Source organism: Nerophis lumbriciformis, linkage group LG19 (assembly GCF_033978685.3).
Source record: "Nerophis lumbriciformis linkage group LG19, RoL_Nlum_v2.1, whole genome shotgun sequence".
Lineage (NCBI taxonomy): Eukaryota > Metazoa > Chordata > Actinopteri > Syngnathiformes > Syngnathidae > Nerophis > Nerophis lumbriciformis.
Window position 1 is genome coordinate 16315147 of NC_084566.2, and position 20841 is coordinate 16335987.

At 42.1% G+C, this 20841-nt stretch overlaps 1 pseudogene; it reads left to right on the forward strand.

The window, feature by feature from the left end:
* LOC133618788 (oxysterol-binding protein-related protein 1-like) overlaps positions 1 to 20841 on the forward strand; it is a 46674-nt pseudogene that overhangs the window by 5692 nt on the left and 20141 nt on the right.

The following is a 20841-nucleotide window of genomic DNA, read 5'->3' on the forward strand; positions in this document are numbered from 1 at the left end:
ACCACGGTCTGCCAATCCAGAGGTACCGCCCACGATCTCCATGCGATGTTGCAGAGTCTTGCCAACCAAGACATCCTCACAACATCCAGAGCCTTAAGGAACTCCGGGCGGATCTCATCTACCCCTGGGGCCTTGCCACCGAGGAGCTTTTTACCTACCTCAGCCCCAGAAATAGGAGAGATCACCACAGATTCCCCAGGAATTGCTTCCTCATTGGAAGACTTTTTGGTGCGATTAAGGAGGTCTTCGAAGTATTCACTCCACCGATCCACAACATCCGCAGTCGAGGTGAGCAGAACACCATGCTCACCATACACGGTGTTGACAGTGCACTGCTTCCCCTTCCTGAGGCGGCGGATGGTGGTCCAGAATGGCTTCGAAGCCGTCCAGAAGTCGTTTTCCATGGCTTCCCCGAACTTCTCCCATGTCCAAGTTTTTGCCTTTGCGACCGCTGAAGCCGCACACCGCTTGGTCTGTCGGTACCTGTCCGCTGCCTCCAGAGTCCTATGAGCCAAAAGGACCCGATAGGACTCTTTCTTCAGCTTGACGGACACCAGCGGGTTTTAGGATTACCGCCACGACAGGCACCAACTACCTTGCGGCCACAGCTCCAATCAGCCGCCTCGACTCAATGTCCAGCACTTCCCTCGTGACATGTTCAAAGTTCTTCCGGAGGTGGGAATTGGAACTCTCTCTGACTGGAGACTCTGCTAGACATTCCCAGCAGACCCTCACAATGCGTTTGGGCCTGCCACGTCTGTCCGGCATCCTTTCCCACCATCGCAGCCAAGTCACCACCATGTGGTGATCGGTAGAAAGCTCCGCCCCTCTCTTCACCCGAGTGTCCAAAACATGAGGCCGCAAATCCGATGACACAACTACAAAGTCAATCATGGAACTGCGGCCTAGGATGTCCTGGTGCCAAGTGCATATATGGACAACCTTATGTTTGTCCATAACAAACACCATGTTTAATCAGTCGTGATGATAACGTCCACGTTTTCAAATGGAGGAGAAGAAAAGTTCCTCCTTTCTGTCTAATACCACATGAAAGTGGTGAGTTTTTGGCATCTTAGTTGTCCAGCTTCCATATTCGTTTTTATACACTTTACAAGAAATATATTGGCGTCAAACTCCGTAGCTTGCTAGCTTGTTTGCGCTGGCTTTCGGAGACTCTTGTTTTGAAAGCGCAGGCGCGATGGAGCGGCACTTTTATTGTGAAGACAGGAACGTCCTCATGTGCGGTCAGTTTTTAGGCTTTTGACGGGATGTATGGTTGGAATAAAAAAGTATCTTTTTTCCTTCACACTTTTGATTCATTGATTGGAACTTTTATTATTAGATTGCACAGTACAGTACACATTCCGTACAATTGACCACTAAATGGTAACACCCCCATAAGTTTTTCAACTTGTTTAAGTCAGGTCATGTGACCACTTGGCTCTGTTTGATTGGTCCAACGTCACCAGTGACTGCATCTGATTGGTGGAACGAAGTGAAACGTCACCAGTAAGGCAGGCACTTTGAAGGTCTGTCTGACAGACCAAAACAAACAAAGCGTGCATTAACAGATCGATAAAAATTAGTAGCGAGTAGCGAGCTGAATGTAGATAAAAGTAGCGGAGTAAAAGTAGCGTTCCTTCTCTATAAATATACTTAAGTAAAAGTATGTTGCATTAAAACTACTCTTAGAAGTACAATTTATCCCAAAAGTTACTCAAGTAGATGTAACGGAGTAAATGTAGCGCGTTACTACCCACCTCTGCCCGGGGGAGCACTTTCCAGTACTCCCTCGAGTGTATCCAAAAAGGGTGGGTACTCTGAACTGCAGTTTGGTGCGTAAGCACAAACAACAGTCAGGACCCGTCCCCCCCACCCGAAGGCGTCGGAAAGTTACTCTCTCGTCCACTGGGTTGAACTCCAACGTGCAGGCTTTGAGCCGGGGGGGCAACAAGAATTGCTACCCCAGCTCGTTGCCTCTCACCGTTTGCAACGCCAGTGTGGAAGAGAGTCCAGCCCCTCTCGAGAGAACTGGTTCCAGCCGTCCCCCCCACCCGAAGGCGGAGGAAAGTTACTCTCTCGTCCACTGGGTTGAACTCCAACATGCAGGCTTTGAGCCGGGGGGGCAACAAGAATTGCTACCCCAGCCCGTTGCCTCTCACCGTTTGCAACGCCAGTGTGGAAGAGAGTCCAGCCCCTCTCGATGTAACTGGTTCCAGTGCCCTTGCTGTGCGTCGAAGTGAGTCCAACTTCTCCACCTCGCGCACTAGCTCAAGCTCCTTCCCCCCCGGCGAGGTGACATTCCACGTACCAAGAGCTAGCTTATGTAGTTGAGGATCAAACCGCCAAGTGCCCTGCCTTCGGCTGCCACCCAGCTCACATTGCACCCAACCTTTATGGCCCCTCCCATGAGTGGTGAGCCCATTGGAGGGGGGACCCACGTTGCCTCTTCGGGCTGTGCCCGGCCGGGCCCCATGGGGACAGGCCCGGCCACCAGGTGCTCGCCATTGTGCCCTTACTCCGGGCCTGGCTCCAGAGGGGGCCCGGTGACACGCGTCCGGGCGAGAGAAAACTGAGTCTCGGTTGTTGTATTTCCATAGAAATCTTCGAGCTGCTCTATGTCTGATCCCTCACCTAGGACCTGTTTGTCTTGGGAGACCCTACCAGGGGGCATAGAAGACCCCGGACAACATGGCTCCTAGGATCATTGGGACACGCAAACTCCTCTACCACGATAAGGTGGCAGCTCAGAGAGGAGTAGAGTGGGATAGAGTAGAGTGGGATCCGGTGGGACCTAATTCATAAAAAAAATCAAAATAATCCATTTATGCATGCTAAACTGAGGTTATGGGTGATTTTTCTGCATGATGGTGGTTCGATTTCTGAAGTTTTGAATCAGTTTTGTTGGACTTTATTTTGTCATGTTGTCACCTCCCCAGGAGATTGTTCTGTTGCTGCTGCGATATGACGCCTTTGCCAGCGTACCGTAATCAATGGAACTGCACAGATCCCGAAGGATGTCACAGAGGATGATGAAATCATTACCATGCTGGAGGGTATGCTTATACCATAGAGCATGTGAAATAAATGTCTCTTAGACACTTGTTCTAATTCTAAAATGTCTGTTGTTCGATTGTACCGCAGCTGCGGAGAGGAGAGAGGCGAGGCGTCGAGAAGAGAAGCTTCTGGAGGCTGCCAGAGAGGGAGATGTGACCGCTCTGTCCAAGCTGGTCAGAGTCAAAGTGCTTCTGTCAAATTAGTCAGCTGAAATATATTTTTTATTTTTCTTTGAAGTGATGGTAACAAATATCATGGAGTCACACTCACTGAGTTTAGAAAGAATATTGGCAGCTCGAGTGCCAAACGTCTGATGCAAATGGTGGATTGTTCCATGAAATAGAAGGTAAAGAACTTCAAATTAGTTATTACTCTACGTTAAGTGACAGTAAAGGATCACTGGCCGCAAAATTAGGTACACATAAACAATCTCATGATCTCCAAGAGCTGCTGAATAATGCTCAGTTCGATTAACATGTTCAAAGAGGTAATTGTAATTATGTTTATTAGTATAATTCATTACTTTCTTTAGCTTCATGAAAGCAACGCATTTGAAATATACAGTCGTGGTCAAATGTTTACATACACTTGTGAAGGACATAATGTCATGACTGTCTTGAGTTTCCAATAATTTCTACAACTCTTATTTTTTTGTGGTAGAGTGATTGGAGCACATACTTGTTGGTCACTAAAAACATTCATGAAGTTAGGTTATTTTATGAATTTATTATGGGTCTACTGGAAATGTGACCAAATCTGCTGGGTCAAAAGTATACATACAGCAACATACATTGTCAATTTTGGTGATGTAGAAAAGTTACAATCAAATCAAATTAGCTTCATGGCATGGCCTCTTAGCTTCATGTGAGTGATTATGATTGACGCCACCTGTTGACTTCTCTGAGCCCATTTAGATGGGGTTCATGTGATGCAGTCATTAGACTCCGTTACAAACGCAACAATAGGAAAGTCAGAAAAACTCAGAAAAAACTAATCGTTGACTTGAACAAGTCAGGAAAGTCACTTGGAGCCATTTCAAAGCAGCTTAAGGTCCCAAGAGCAACTGTGCAGACAATTGTTTCTTTTTTTTTTTTTTTTTTTTTCTTTTTTTTTTTTTTTTTCTTTTTTTTTTTGTGTCCTGTCCAGCTTCTCAGGCAAATCATATAGTTGATGTAGATGCCCATGTCGGCTGTTCAGATTTACTTTACAAAAGAGAAGTGTAGGATACTTCTCTTGTTGCCTTCTTTGTATTTGACTTTATTAAATGTATTTATATTATCATTTAGTCCAGCCGGGCCGGAGCAGGAGGGGATAGAAAGAGAAAAAAAAGAAGACAGAGGGGGAAATTGTGGGGACAAGAGGGGGATTAGACAGAGAGACAAAAACAACAACAGCAAACAACAACAACAATAGAGCAACATCAGCAAATATGACATGTACAAATATGATGGTAAAAGTAATAGCAAATAAGCAGTTAGCGAAAAATAAAAAATAATACAGAAATGACAATGAGCATTATTACACTACAAATGGATCAATACAAATACCAATAGAAATAGCGCTATTGATAATGAACAATACCAATAATTTACCTTTATTATCAACAATACAGTTGTTTAAATGCAACAATACATATACGTAATGATAACTTGAGACATTATACAATTGTTTCTAAGTATAATGTGCATGGCACAGTTTTGTCACTGCCCGATCAGGAAGAAAACGCAAGGTATCACCTGCTGCTGAGAAAAAATTTGTCAGGATGATCAAGAGTCACCCAAGAACCACCAAAAAGCAGGTCTGCAATGAATTGGAAGCTGCTGGAACACAGGTGTCAGTGTCCAGAGTCAAGCGCGTTTTGAATCGCCATGAACTGAGAGGCTACCATGCAGGAAGGAAGCCCTTGCTCCAGAAGCGACACCTTAAGGCTCGTCTAAAGTTTGCTGCTGATCACATGGACAAAGATAAGACCTTCTAGAGGAAAGTTCTGTGGTCAGATGAAACAAAAATTGAGCTGTTTGGCCACAATACCCAGCAATATGTTTGGAGGAGCAAAGTTGAGGCTTTTAATCCCAGGAACACTAAACCTACCGCCAAGCATGGTGATGGTAATAATATGCTCTGGGCCTGTTTTGCTGCCAATGGAACTGGTGCTTTACAGAGAGTAAATTGGACAATGAAAAAGGAGGATTACCTTCAAATTCTTCAGGACAACCTAAAATCATCAGCCCGGAGGTTGGGTCTTGGGCGCAGTTGGGAGTTCCAACAGAACAATGACCCCCCCAAACACACGACAAAAGTGGTAAAGGAATGGCTAAATCAGGCTAGAATTAAGGTTTTAGAATGGCCTTCCTAAAGTCCTGACTTAAACCCCATTGAGAACATGTGGACAATGCTGAAGAAACAAGTCCATGTCAGAACACCAACAAATTTAGCTGAACTGTACCAATTTTGTCAAGAGGAGTGGTCAAAAATTCAACCAGAAGCTTGTGGATGGCTACCAAAAGCGCCTTATTGCAGTGAAACTTGCCAAGGAACATGTAACCAAATATTAACATTGCTGACATTAACATATACTTTTGACCCAACTGATTTGGTCACATTTTCAGTAGACTCATAATAAATTCATAAAAGAACCAAACTTCATGAATGTTTTTTGTGACAAAAAAGTATGTTCTCCAATCACTCTATCACAAAAAATAAGAGTTGTAGAAATTATTGGAAACTCAAGACAGCCATGACATTATGTTCTTTACAAGTGTATGTAAACTTCTGACCGTGACTACGTTGTTAATATTGTTCTCACATTCTTTTTTAAGAGGCAATTTTTGCAGCTAAGGGAATGTGCCGTGACTAATATTTAGTGTGATAAATATGCTTCATGTCCCCCTTAGCTCAGTGGAAAGGAGGTTGTGGATGTTCACTGCAAGGATTCAGTGGGAAACACACCATTACACTGTGCTGCCTACAGAGGGCACAAGCAGTGCATAATAAAACTGCTCGGATGTGGCGCTTGCCCCACGGTCAGAAATAGCAAAGGTACTTACTGTATGCATGGTTGAATTTATAATTGTTTTATTTTGCTATAGTCCTGAAGTACAATTAAATGATGCTTTGTCACAGAGCAAACATCATTGGACTTGGTACGTGATGACGATCTAAAGGGGGTTCTAAAAGCACATCAAGAAAAGGTGACTGAACAGTGATTGACATTTGTGTGTCATTTCTGGCACATATTTAAACTTCTGGCACCTAATGGTGCCATTGTTGTTGTTTCATTTTTGTATGTCCCCTTTCACTCCATCTGTGACCGACACCTGCTCCCTTGTTCAGACAAAACCAACACTTTGACTAGCCCCACTGAGTCCTCAGTTAAAATAATACAGATAACAATGCTGCTTGCCTGTCCGCTCATCTGACAAATGTTTGTTTTCCCCTTTCGAACAAAGGATGGGAGCAGCCGGGTGAAGAAGATTGAAGGCCCTCTCTGGAAGGTACCCAGATATCAAAGTGTGTTCCTTACCTCTCAGCATGTAGAGCGATGTTCCTGCTCAGACCGCGGAAGATATGTTATATAATGTGCCTAAATAAAACTGATTGTGTGCAGTATACAAAGGTTCATTAAGTTCATACACTTTTCTATTCATTTTATATAATATAATTTCACAGGAAAAAATATATCGTATTCATTGCTGTGTATATTTCTGCCTCAGAGTTCACGCTTTCTTGGGTGGCGTCTCAACTGGGTGGTAATTGAGGACGGAACTGTCTCCTGGTACCACAGAAAGTGAGATCATTTTCCTAATGCATTGTTGTTTTTTTTGGTGCTGTAATAAAGCATGCTGGGAGTGTCATGATTGCTACAGTATGTGGAACAAGTTTCCAATTAACGCACACTAGAAAGCTAAAATTGGATTGCATTTAGTGGTAAAATGTACAGTTACATTGTTAACATATTGCACCTTCATTGTGTTTCTTTCCAGGGCTGAGTCAGTGGCTGGTGTAAGAAAACAGGGCTGCAAATCTTTAGCACAAGCTGATTGCATGGTACGCAGTGGAGCTTATATCCTCCTGTATTCCTAGTACATATACAGTACAGGCCAAACGTTTGGAGACACCTTCTCATTTCAATGCATTTTCTTTATTTTCATGACTGTTTACATTGTAGATTGTCACTGAAGGAATCAAAACTATGACACCTGTGAAGTGAAAACCATTTCAGGTAACTACCTCTTGAAGCTCATCAAGAGAAAAGAGTGACTATTTTGAAGAAACTAGAATATTAAACATGCTTTCAGTTATTTTACCTTTTTTTGTTAAGTACACAACTCCACATGTGTTCATTCATAGTTTTGATGCTGTCAGTGACAATCTACAATGTAAATAGTCATGAAAATAGAACACATTGAATGAGAAGGTGTGTCCAAACCTTTGGCCTGCACTGTATGTGCATATGCATTTGTGTCCCTTCTGTTACAGATTTGTGCAAGTTTTTTCTTGATGATGAAATATATTTTTGTGATTCCAGATTAAACCGTGGGATAATTGCTTCTTCATGCTCAGGTGTGCTGATGATTCTGCACTCTGTTTTAAGGTGCCCTCAAAGATGGACTCTGTAGCAATGCGAAAAGTGAGCCACCATTCCTTTTTGTGTCAAGTCGGCTCATTTTGATGCACTGTGAGTGTCAATATGACAACAAATTCTAATCCTAGAGATGGTTGGATGCTTTTGAGGCACATTCCTCTTATAGCACTCACCACTGCACCCAGCAAGAACTCATGGAAGATGCGGTCACAGAGCGCGACATTACAACAATCAACATAACTCAAGCTCTGCAAGTAAGATTAAAACTAATAGGCTGATGACGGAGCGCCAGCCATTCTGTTCAGTACTCAATCTGCGCCTCTTACTCATGCTGTAGGCCGCCAGTGCTTGCCAGGACAAACTGGAGAGTGAGGTGTCCGTTTTCCTATCCATGGTGAAGAATGAGGAGAATTGTGGTGAATGTCCAGAATCTTGAAATTGTGAATTAAGGAATAAGACATTTAAACTTCTTTGATATTTTTCCCCTTTGTCAGCGTTGCCTGCACCACTTCTACTGAAAGCAAAAGACACCAGCAAGCTTTCCAGTGAAACTAGTGCTGCTCTCCAGCTCTGCCTTCAGTTATTGTCCAGTCAAGAAGAGGTAATACTCGAGCCTTTTTTGGTTGCGTTTTTCTTTTCCCTAGACCAATGCTCTCCAACTGTCGTCACCATGAGTGCTACTTTGTCAAAAAGAAAGGCTAGTTGAGCTTTTTGAGCTTTGCTGTATATTGTATTTATATGACGAGCAAAATATTAGTACTTTATTTACGAAGCAGACCTCTAATGGGACGGCGTGGCGCAGTGGAAGAGTGGCCGTGCGCGACCCGAGGGTCCCTGGTTCAATCCCCACCTAGTACCAACCTCGTCATGTCCGCTGTGTCCTGAGCAAGACACTTCACCCTTTCTCCTGATGGGTGCTGGTTAGCGCCTTGCATGGCAGCTCCTTCCATCAGTGTGTGAATGTGTGTGTGAATGGGTAAATGTGGAAGTAGTGTCAAAGCGCTTTGAGTACCTTGAAGGTAGAAAAGCGCTATACAAGTACAACCCATTTATCATTTATCATTTAATCAAACAGTGTGGTCACTGTCACTTATGCTATTTTTTTAGTACTTTTTCATTAAATAGAAGCATAATGTCTGAATTGAACAGTTAAATAGAAAATACTTAGTTGAAACAAGTATTATTTGGCCATTTTGGTTAAGCTTCCCAAAATCAGCTACTGTTGGGTAAATCTACTCTAGACCGTGTCCGCTGTGGCATTAGGAACTAAAAATTGAGTTGTTTTTAGCATGACTGCAGTTAGCTTAGCAGGTTGAAAAAAGCAAGTCCTTCCTCACTTTGACTCAAACCCGGTTCCATAATAGCACCGGTGCCAAGGTAAACAGTAGTTACCAGACCAAAAAAGCAGTAGATATCGGTGCTCAATTTCCATGCTAAATGAATGCAGACTCACCAACCTGCAACAAGTGCTTGGCGGTGATATTGTTAGGCAAGGCAAATTTGTTTATAGAGTACAATTCATACGCAAGACAAATTAAACTGCTCTACACATGCATAGAATTACTAGGTGAATACAATCTTGAATACAAATAAAATCATAAGAATAATCATTAATTCAATTACATACAAAGTGTATATAAAATACTTTGTTTTTAAAAAATAAAAAAAGTTTTCAGCATGGATCTGAACAACATTAAGGCCTGTCTCACATCTTCTGGAAGACTGTTCCAGATTGTAGGAATATAAAACTGAAACAGTCTCACCATGTTTAGTCCAAACTCTGGGCATCAGCAGGAGACCACTTCCTGAGGTCCTCAGAGCCCGAGATGGTTCATATGACTCTAACTTGTCACAGACATACTTTGAAAGGATTCGCACACAAGCACAGCTGTTCTAAAATCTATTCTCTGAGCAACAGAAAGCCAGTGCAGTAACCCAAGCACTGCACTAATGTGGTTGTATTTGCTGGTTCTAGTCAGGACTCGGGCAGCAGCATTCTGGTTGTACAAGTAAGAAGAAGAGCACAGTCTAACGCTCTTTTTAAATGTTATTGCTGACTTTAACATGCCGAACGGCATCCCTCATAACACTGCTTGCACCGCAGCGCTAGCCAGTACCCACAACAACACAGGACTTCTTCATTATGCACCAATGACAGTTACAGGAGTGATGTCGCTTTCATGAATACCTGGAATTATAAACAAGCCAGTCGTTTGTGCAGGGTCTGTATGTTCCGTATTGCTGCAATAATAATATAATTTTGATTATTTATTTATTTGGATATATATTTTTCAAATTAATGTAACTTATATTTTAAATCAAATAATTTATATATTTAAATTACTAGTCGGTTCCATTTGAATTTCAAAAAATTCCATGAAAATTAAAAAAAGCTTCTTTTTTTTTTTTTTTTTTTAAATTGCACATACACTTGGTCTGATCCACTTGTGCCAATGACCGGGATGTTCCCTTGTGGAGGGTGGAAGGAGGGTAGTTGTAGCAGTTGTGCAGTGTGGTAATCATTGGGAAAGATCTCCTTTTCTGCTTGGGTCTGCATTTAGCTTGTGGATCAGTGCAGACTCGCACACATGAACGCACTCCTACTCTGGGAATAAGCTGTGTTTTAAGTAGGAAGGAGCTGAACGATGTGTGTGTGTGTAGTGTATATTCATGTGTTCAGTTGTAGACGTGTGCGCACACTGTCGCACGCTGAGAAGAGTGAAGGAAAAGGAGGCACTCCCAACCAGCATTTGCACAGGTACATATTCTATTCTTCAGCCAAATCCTGTTCTGGTCACTCCCATTTTAGTTTAAATGTATGATGATGTGCTTTTGTTAAGAGTTGGTCTTAATTGCTGCAAAACTTTGAGCTAATCTTTCTTTGGATTTAATGTCCTTAATTCAGAGTGTGAAATTGAGCTTGCGCTAATGAATTTAGCACTGCCTGTAGTACTGCCTGCCTCTTATTTTTAATGAAACTAGCCTTTGTTGAATTTGGTCAAACTGCAATGTGACAAGCGGTAGAAAATGGATGGATGGATGCTCTGTACATTAAGTTGCAGACCTTTTTTCAAGTTTGAAATAGTGTATGTATCCGCTGTGACAACTTGTCTCAGTGTTTTACAGAAGTATAATGTTCAAATGGGAAACAGCGGGACAGCAATGTCTAAAGCTGCATGTTTACACAGGGACGTGTGCACTGCCCTTCCAAATTATAAATGCATGAATTGCCAGCAGCTGCTTTCCTGTCAGAGGGGTAAACTGGCCTGGTTATCACAGGAAGGTTATAAAGCGTTTCATCAGGCATGAAGAATGTCAGACTAATGCTCGCTAAATTTCTGTTTTAAAAACTGTATCATGTAATCGCAAAGGAAAATGTCTTCACAAGCCCTTTTCTTTTGCTAAGCTGCCGCGACTTTATATATCATAAGTGGATTATATATTCCACAATGCTGAGATTGGCTGTGTCATATGGCATTAACGCTAATTCCGCCATTCCATTATCCTGCGACTTCCTTGAATGCCATGCCGTCTGTTATACAAACCCTGTTTCCATATGAGTTGGGAAATTGTGTTAGATGTAAATATAAACGGAATACAATGATTTGCAAATCCTTTTCAACCCATATTCAGTTGAATATGCTACAAAGACAACATATTTGATGTTCAAACTGATAAACTTTTTTTTTTTGGCAAATAATCATTAACTTTAGAATTTGATGCCAGCAACACGTGACAAAGAAGTTGGGAAAGGTGGCAATGAATACTGATAAAGTTGAGGAATGCTCATCAAACACTTATTTAGAACATCCCACAGGTGTGCAGGCTAATTGGGAACAGGTGGGTGCCATGATTGGGTATAAAAATAGCTTCCCAAAAAATGCTCAGTCTTTCACAAGAAAGGATGGGGCAAGGTACACCCCTTTGTCCACAACTGCATGAGCAAATAGTCAAACAGTTTAAGAACAACGTTTCTGAAAGTGCAATTGCAAGAGATTTAGGGATTTCAACATCTACGCTCCATAATATCATCAAAAGGTTCAGAGAATCTGGAGAAATCACTCCACGTAAGCAGCATGGCCGGAAACCAACATTGAATGACCGTGACCTTCGATCCCTCAGACGGCACTGTATCAAAAACCGACATCAATCTCTAAAGGATATCACCACATGGGCTCAGGAACACTTCAGAAAACCACTGTCACTAAATACAGTTTGTCGCTACATCCGTAAGTGCAAGTTAAAGCTCTACTATGCAAAGCAAAAGCCATTTATCAACAACATCCAGAAACGCCGCCGGCTTCTCTGGGCCCGAGATCATCTAAGATGGACTCATGCAAAGTGGAAAAGTGTTCTGTGGTCTGACGAGTCCACATTTCAAATTATTTTTGGAAATATTTGACATCGTGTCATCCGGACCAAAGGGGAAGCGAACCATCCAAACTGTTATCGACGCAAAGTTCAAAAGCCAGCATCTGTTATGGTATGGGGTTGCAGTAGTGCCCAAGGCATGGGTAACTTACACATCTGTGAAGGCACCATTAATGCTGAAAGGTACATACAGGTTTTGGAACAACATATGCTGCCATCTAAGCGCCGTCTTTTTCATGGATGCCCCTGTTTATTTCAGCAAGACAATGCCAAGCCACATTCAGCACGTGTTACAACAACGTGGCTTCGTAAAAAAAAAGTGCGGGTACTTTCCTGGCCCGCCTGCAGTCCAGACCTGTCTCCCATCGAAAATATGTGGCGCATTATGAAGCGTAAAATACGACAGCGGAGACCCCGGACTGTTGAACGATTGAAGCTCTACATAAAACAAGAATGGGAAAGAATTCCACTTTCAAAGCTTCAACAATTAGTTTCCTCAGTTCCCAATCGTTGAGTGTTGTTAAAAGAAAAGGTGATGTAACACAGTGGTGAACATGCCCAACTACTTTGGCACGTGTTGCAGCCATGAAATTCTAAGTTAATTATTATTTGCAAAAAAAAAAAAAGTTTGAGTTTGAACATCAAATATCTTGTCTTTGTAGTGCATTCAATTGAATATGGATTGAAAGGGATTTGCAAATCATTATATTCCGTTTATATTTACATTTAACACAATTTCCCAACTCATATGGAAACGGGGTTTGTACTTTAATAATAGTATTGGTGTGCTATTGCAGTTTTACTTGAATGTCTCTGCATATACAGTGCAAAGAGGACAGGTCTGATTCCTCTGAGGGTTTAAATACGCAAATAAGATGCCGCCGAGAACGCCTGGTCTGACCCACATCAGCTACATCCGCAGAACGAGTCCAATCCTGTGCGTGTTTTAGTGAGGAGATATACTTACTTACTTATAGCCTGATCTCTGGTAGTCTTATTCTCCATATCTGCACGAGGAACCCTAAGGGCCTGATCTACTTAAGGTTTGCATGTATTAAAACACCTGCAAAATTGATGGCGCACGCCAAGCTGATCTTCTAAGATCATGCTCAGAGGAGTGTGCCTCTTAAATGAGCAAAATAGAGAGCGTTTTCCATAAAACGTGTATTCATGTTTATGCAGAATGTATGCTGATTGTCAAAATGCCGAAAGAGTTGAAGTAGATGCGAGTATAATTATTTACCAAACGCAATGGGATTTTATCCAGACTAAAACTGTTCTTGATCTATTGACCACGTCTGGAATGTGCGTGCAAACTCACACAGTTATCAATTGAACTTCAAATCAAACTTAGTTTACATCTCACTTTTCGTATACAGGCAAGTGGCAAACGCAAAGTTCTGTACAAAAATAATAGAATAGAAGAAAACATGCATTCACACACAGCACTATTGACAAAAACACAGCCAAAACAAAATATTGCATGTCACAGGCAAAACACCACTTTTGAGGCATCCCCACTGTAGAACAACTACAATTATTTATCCATCCATCTTCTTCCGCTTATCCGAGGTCGGGTTGCGGTGGAAGCAGCCTAAGTAGAGAAGCCCAGACTTCACCCTCTTCCCAGCTACTTCGTTCAGCTCCTCCCGGGGGATCCCGAGGCGTTCCCACGACAAACGGGATAAATAGTCTCCCTAACGTGTCCTGGGTCTTGTTCTAAAATACCTCGCTTGGGAGGCCCCTGGGGGGCCATCCTGACAGGATGCTCGAACCACCTCATCTGACTCCTCTCGTTGTGGAGGAGCAGCGGCTTTACCTTGAGCTCCTTCCGAATGACAGAGCTTCTCACCCTATCTTTAAAAGACAGCCGCCACCACCCTGCATTACTGCACACGCCGCACCTGTTGATCTCACGATCCCCTCTTCCTTCACTCGTGAACAAGACTCCAAGGTACTTGAACTCTTCCACTTAAAGCAAGATCTCCTCCCCAACCCGGGGATGGCATTCCACCCTTTTCCGGGCGAGAACCATGGACTCGGAGATGGAGGTGCTGATTCTCACCCCAGTCCCTTCACACAACAGGTCCAGTGACAGCTGAAAATCCTGGCCAGATGAAGCCATCAAGACCACATAATCTGCGAAAAGCAGAGACCTAATCCTGCTGCCACCAAACCCGATCCCCTCAACGCCCTGACTGCGCCTGAAAATTCTGTCCATAAGTTATGAACAGAATTAGTGACAAGGGCAGCCTTGACTGAGTCCAAACCTCTCTGAGAATAAGTCTGATTTACTGCCGGCAATGAAAACAAAGCTCTGATACCGATCATACAGGGAGCGGACCGCCACAATTAGACAGTCCGATACTCCATACTCTGAGCCCTCCCCACAGGACTTCCCTAGGGACACGGTCGAATGCCTTCTCCAAGTCCACAAAGCACACCGCTTGGCCTGTCTGTACCTGTCCGCTGCCTCTGGAGTCCCATGAGCCAAAAGGACCCGATAAGACTCTTTCAGCTTGACTGCATCCCTGGAATTACCGCCACGATAGGCACCAACCAACTCGTGGCCACAGTTCTGATCGGCCGCCTCAACAACAGAGGTGCGGAACATAGCCCACTCGGACACAATGTCTGGTTCCATAGGGGGGGCACCAGTGACCTGCATTTGGGCGAGGGAAATTTGAGTTCTCGTTTTTTGTTCTTCATAAAGGTCTTTGAGCTGCTCTTTGTCTGGTCCCTCATCGAGGACCTGTTTGTCTTGGGAGATCCTACCAGGGGGCATCAAAGCCCCCGGACAACATAGCAAACTCCTCTACCATGATAAGGTGGCAGATCAGAAACGATTAACTAAAATGAATGCCATCTAAAAAATAGTATAAAGCATATGATAAAATATATGTAAAAATAAAATATAAATAATACTAAAGTTTCTAAAAACGTAACATTGAGAGAATAATAACAGTAATATTAATAATGATGCATAAAAATTGCCTAATCATTGCAGAGGCAGGAGAAATGCAGTATATTTTTGCCCCACTCCTCACACTGCAGACTGTAAAATAGCAGATTGCCCTTCACACCTCTGGAGCTCAGTGATCACAAAACTAACCTCTACTTAAAAAGCCGCCTCATGGGGTTCTAAACCACTGCCTGTCATCTTTCACCCAAAGGATAAAGGGAACAGTATATGTTGGCCTCCTTATTTGAGGTTTTTGAAGGAGATATTTAACTTTGGCCTGATACAATTTTGGTTAAAGACTATATTCTTGGCCAGCCTACTGCATCTATATGCTTGTGTCTGTAGCTGTCACAGAAATTGACACATGCATCAACTTAGAGCACACATTTTAGTTAATCTCACATCTCTACCCTTGGGGGTGTTCGCCAAGGACAAGCATCTCTCCCAATTCCCATCGGCAATGGCACACCGCATCAACGGGATTTAAAATAGCTCAGTTCGTGTTCAGGCAAAAGGTAATGCGGTGAGAGCGAAAGAGCTGGCACGGAGTGTTACAAAACAAAGTGTTCTCTTCCTGGACAGACTACTGAGCCAAGAGCTTGGAAATGTGTGCTGTCAGACATACATCATTCATCTCCTAAGAGGGTTTAATAAGGAGAAAGCAAATTGTTCCCATGAGCAAGGGACTTGGGGCTGGGTGTAGTCTGCTGGTAAGGTTCCCCTAAGCCACGGGTATCCAAAGTGAAAGTGGGCCACGGGCCAAATACCGCAATTGTAAGTGTACAGCAGCACCTTGAGTGAAGGGTTTAGCCCCCTACCACCATATATATTGTTCTCTAGATGGTGATGAGTTGACCTTGTGGACCTTAACTCAATGATTGTGTGAGCTTGAAAGAGGTCCGTATGAATATGTATTACATTTTGGGAAGCTATTCAAGTTTTGCAGGCCAACTTTGGGCACCCCTGTCCTAGGCATTTAATTCACATTAGTTCCATAACAACTTTCCAGACCTATTGACAGAGGCTTTTTTTACAAGCTCCTGTTTATTTAGAATCCCAAGTTGGTCATTGTGTCATCTACCATATTTATAAAACCAATCAGTAGGTTTCCAGTTTGTAAAAAATGTTCCAGTGAGTATTTTTTGTCAGTAGTAATGAAAGGAGCAAAGCTGCCCAAGATAATACGAAACCCTGATCTGTTGTGTCTCTCGAGGGCTTGGTTCAGGTTGCAGTAAAGGGACACTCAATCTCGACCTACACATCTCTGGGTTCAGGGTTTTTGTTCTAATCTGCAGAAACTAGATCTGATGGCATGTTCCCAACAATGAGATGTAATTAAAGCTGAAACGAGCAATGCACCGATACCAATCAAAACATGAGTGACTTCAAAACAATTTTCAAGATTAACACAAAGTTAAAAAAGCCATTCAAATAATAATAATATAGTAGTACCTCAACTTACAAGCACGATTCGTTCGATGACAAATCTCCTAATTCAAAACCTATATATCTCAAATCAGCCCCGTCCATTACAATTATTTTAAATCAATTTAATCCGTGTTTAGCCGCCAATAAACACAGCAATTTTAATATATACCCTTAATAACAAGAAATAATTTTAAGTAAGAAATTGTTTGAAAATCAGCACAATAGATTTATGAAATAATGTAATAACGTCCATTTTTACCCTGGGGACCGAACAAATGCGGCATCTACTTCAAGTTGCTTCACCATCAATAGCTTCTCCATATTCTCATGGATGGATGTCCGCCCTTTGGATATTGTCTGCAGGCGCAGCAGCTGGCTGCTGCTTTAAGAGTTGCTGACTGCATAGCTGATTTATGGGTTGGCTGCACGGTCAATCCTGTCTTGTTTCTTCGGTTCGGTGAATATCTTCCGCTTTTAAGGCCAGATGCATTCGCAATGCCAGCTAGCGGTGGGGAAGATTGTAACTTATTTTTCAACCTACTCGTAACTCAAATTATGCTCACAAATTTTTTAGCATAACAAAAATCAGAGAGCCAGCTTGTACCTGAAATTACTCTTAAATTGAGGTAAGCCTGTAATAATAATGCATGTGTGTATTTGTTGCATCCAAACCTTCAGGTTTGGACACTGAAGTTGGAGCATGAAGTGGAGAAGAACAAGGCTCTTACAGAGGCGCTGCAGACCATAGCGACTGAGCACCACAAGCTCAAGCAGACCCTGTGCAAGAGTAGGAGGTCGTCCGCCCTCAGCACGCTCACTGAAGATGAATTCTATGACGCTTTGTCAGGTCAGCAGACCCTTTTAGCCATAGACCATCATGAATTGTCACATTTTCATGAGCTGACAAAATATCTGCTCTGATGATAATATGTCCATGCATTGCCCGTTATGATCATGCTCAGTCCCGGGCTAAATTGGGGCCCGAGCAGAATTTTATTTTTAGGCCCCCCCCCAGCCCCCAGATTTTTTTTATTTTTTTTTATTTTTTATGTGCAACAATTTACCTTTTTTTTTTTTTTTTAAACTAACCTGTATTTAATTAGATGCATGTGGGAGATTTTTTTTTATTTTGTAGAAAATGAAAACATCTCTAATCTTTCCAACTCTTACCTCGGCTGGAATTCGATCCCAGGCCTTTTGTAATGAGCACTCAAGTTGTGTGCCACAGAAATGTTGTTTCGGGGTGGCAAATTATCACGTTAATTACGATTCATTTATTACAATACTATTTAGCGTATTAGGTTTTTTATTTGTGTATGCCTGTGCGTTGCCTCGCTCTTTTCTTGTTCTTTACTGAGAACATTTATTGAGAGTAACAACACTACAGCCATTAGGCACGACGATAGTAGATTTTAAATAGTGGAAATGGGATGAAATTATTTTAACAAACAGTGGAAAATATTCATAATATACTTGAAGACGTATCAGAAGTGTTTATAGTTTAAGTTTGAATGTTGTCTTGATTTTAGCGTAGAATAAAACCCATTCATCCATCTATTTTCTACCGCTTAATCCCTTCGGGTCGCGGGGGGCGCTGGAGCCTATCTCAGCTACAATCGGGCGGAAGGCAGGGTACACCCTGGACAAGTCGCCTCCTCATCACAGGGCCAACACAGATAGACAGACAACATTCACACTCACATTCACACACTAGGGCCAATTTAGTGTTGCCAATCAACCTATCCCCAGGTGCGTGTTTTTGGAGGTGGGAGGAAGCTGTAGTAAAACCAAAATTCTTAAATAAATAATTAATGTTCAGTTGCTGAATAAGGTTTAAGACATTATATACAAAAAAAGAGATGAGGCAGATTAATTACCGTATTTTTCCAGGTTATAGAGCGCACCCACTAAATTTTAGAAGAAAAAACACTAATCCCATACACCGTATTTACGGACTATAAGGCGCACTTGAAATTATTTCATTTTCTCAAAAATCGACTTATAACCCGGTGCACCTAATGTTCGGAATAATTCTGGTTGTGCTCACCGACCTCGAAGATATTTTATCTGGTACGTGGTGTAATAAGTGTGACCAGTAGATGGCAGTCACACATAAGATACGTGTAGACTGCAAGATGACACCAGTAAAGAACACCAAAACTTTCGATGTTCCATTGAGAATATAGAAAATTACACATGGTGCTCAAAAATCCGTCAAAATGTTTTAGTACCACTTTGGTAAGCTATGAAGCCGCACCGCTTGATGGACTGTCGGAGCATTACGGCTACCGTAGTCAGACGTACTGTGCTTCAACATACAGTATTACTATGGTGTGTGTGTGTATAAGGACCGCAAAATGGCACCTATTACCGGGCGTTTTGTTTCGCAAAATTATGCAAAATCAACTTTTCTTACCTTCTGGCACCTGCTGATCTTTAATTGGGATCTGCAGAAGTCCTGATCTTGTGCGCAGGTCCGCCATTGTAGTCGATAATCTTTGTTACGTTCTGGATGCATTGCTGCGATGTTTGTGTCTCCTTGGAAGCAGACGGACTAGCAGGAAACCAGCAGGAGCAGCGTGCAGGTAGGAGTCTATTTTAATTCTTCCCGGCAAGACAACAAATAAAAAAACTCAGACACTAGTCAAGAGCGGAGCCAAAATACCAAGATAGTCGCAAGAAAGTCTTAATATAGGAAAAATACACAAGCGTGGGGAAAAGCGAAGAGCAAGCATTGACCCAGCAACTTGTGCTGAGTGACTGAAATATATAAAGGGGAGTCCATCCATCCATTGATTAACCAAAACAGCTGGTGGGAACACTAATTACTAAACAAGGGCAGGTGTGGAGAATGTGTGTCCATGAAAACCAAAAGTAAACAAAAGGAAATAAGGTAGTGCATGGAAACAGACTAACATAGGAAAAAAGCCACAAAACATAAATCTAGCCATGACCCGGGCAATTTCTTCTTATCCTCTGTCTTGTTATGGGACGTTCCTCCTTCGCTGTTGCTATTTCTAATATAAAGTAACTTCTGTGTCGCCATGGAAGCGAAAACTACCGGTGTAGTGAGTTTACATAATTCACCCACGGAACTTTAGTTATTAGAGGGTTCCGGCCGGACGGGTTTTCACGGGGGACACATTTCCGCCGTTGTTGCACTAGTAAGCCACGGATGAGGAGATGCTGCTCCGTTATTGATTTTAAAAAAGTCTGAATGTCATTAAAACAGTTAGCTCCATCTTTTGACACTCCCATCCTTGCATGCTACACCGCTACAGCAAAGATGACGGGCAGAAGACGCTGTCAAAGCCACATAAATAATACCGCCCACAAAACGGCGCATCCTGAAGCAATGGTCAGAAGACGACCTAAAGATGATCTGTAAAACATAATCTATGCAACATTTTGACCAAAGAACCACCATTACATGTTATGTAGACCACAAAGAAGTATTTTCAATTTAGAAAAAAAATCATAATATGACCCCTTTTAATGCACCTTATAATCTGGTGCGCCTTTTGTATGAAAATAGACCTGAATAGATCATAATATGACCCCTTTAATGCGCCTTATAATCTGGTGCGCCTTTTGTATGAAAATAGACCTGAATAGACCCGCTTCTCAGCAGTGCGCCCTATGATCCGATAAATACGGTATTAGCCGTACCGGACTATAAACCACAGATATATACATTGTGAAATTAGTTATTTAGAAAGAACAATTGTATAAATGTTTATTTTACATACCTTAATTGTTTCCAAACGATGTCTGTGACACGGCAGTAAAACAGCAGATCAAACTAAACCGAAGTCATCGTCATGGGCCAACCAGCTGCTGAAGTTAGCTCTCCAATCAGCCAAATAGACTCAATAATTCCATGGTGACAGTTGGGTGAATTTACTGAGGAATTTGTGAAACTAGAAGAATACAATCAGAATGCCACTGTAAGGTAATAATACTAACAGACACTCGTAATGTTAACAACGCTACCTTCATTACATACACAATAGCATGTACGAATATGCATGATAACACTGTTATAGTCCGGAATTTACGGTAATTACAGATCATAATTAATTGCTCTTTTTTAATTGCTTGACAGCTGTAATTTTGTCATTATATTCAAATCGGTAAAATTGCTTGGTATACGCTTAAATAAAATTTCATATGAAGTATTTTGTAATTCATGAATTGACATTTTACATGCACTTATTCACACAAAACTGGGCCCACCCTCATGATCTATGTTTACGGAGTGTTGACCCTGTGCTCAGCCTCAGCCTTTTTTTTTTTCCTCGATGTAAATACAGAATGTATAGTGTATACTTCCTCCAAGATGTTTGTGCACTACAACAGTCCCTTGAGAATGTCTGCATTATTCATAAAGAGCGCTGACCGCAGACATTGTTTGCCCATGAGACTCTTTAAACTGTGC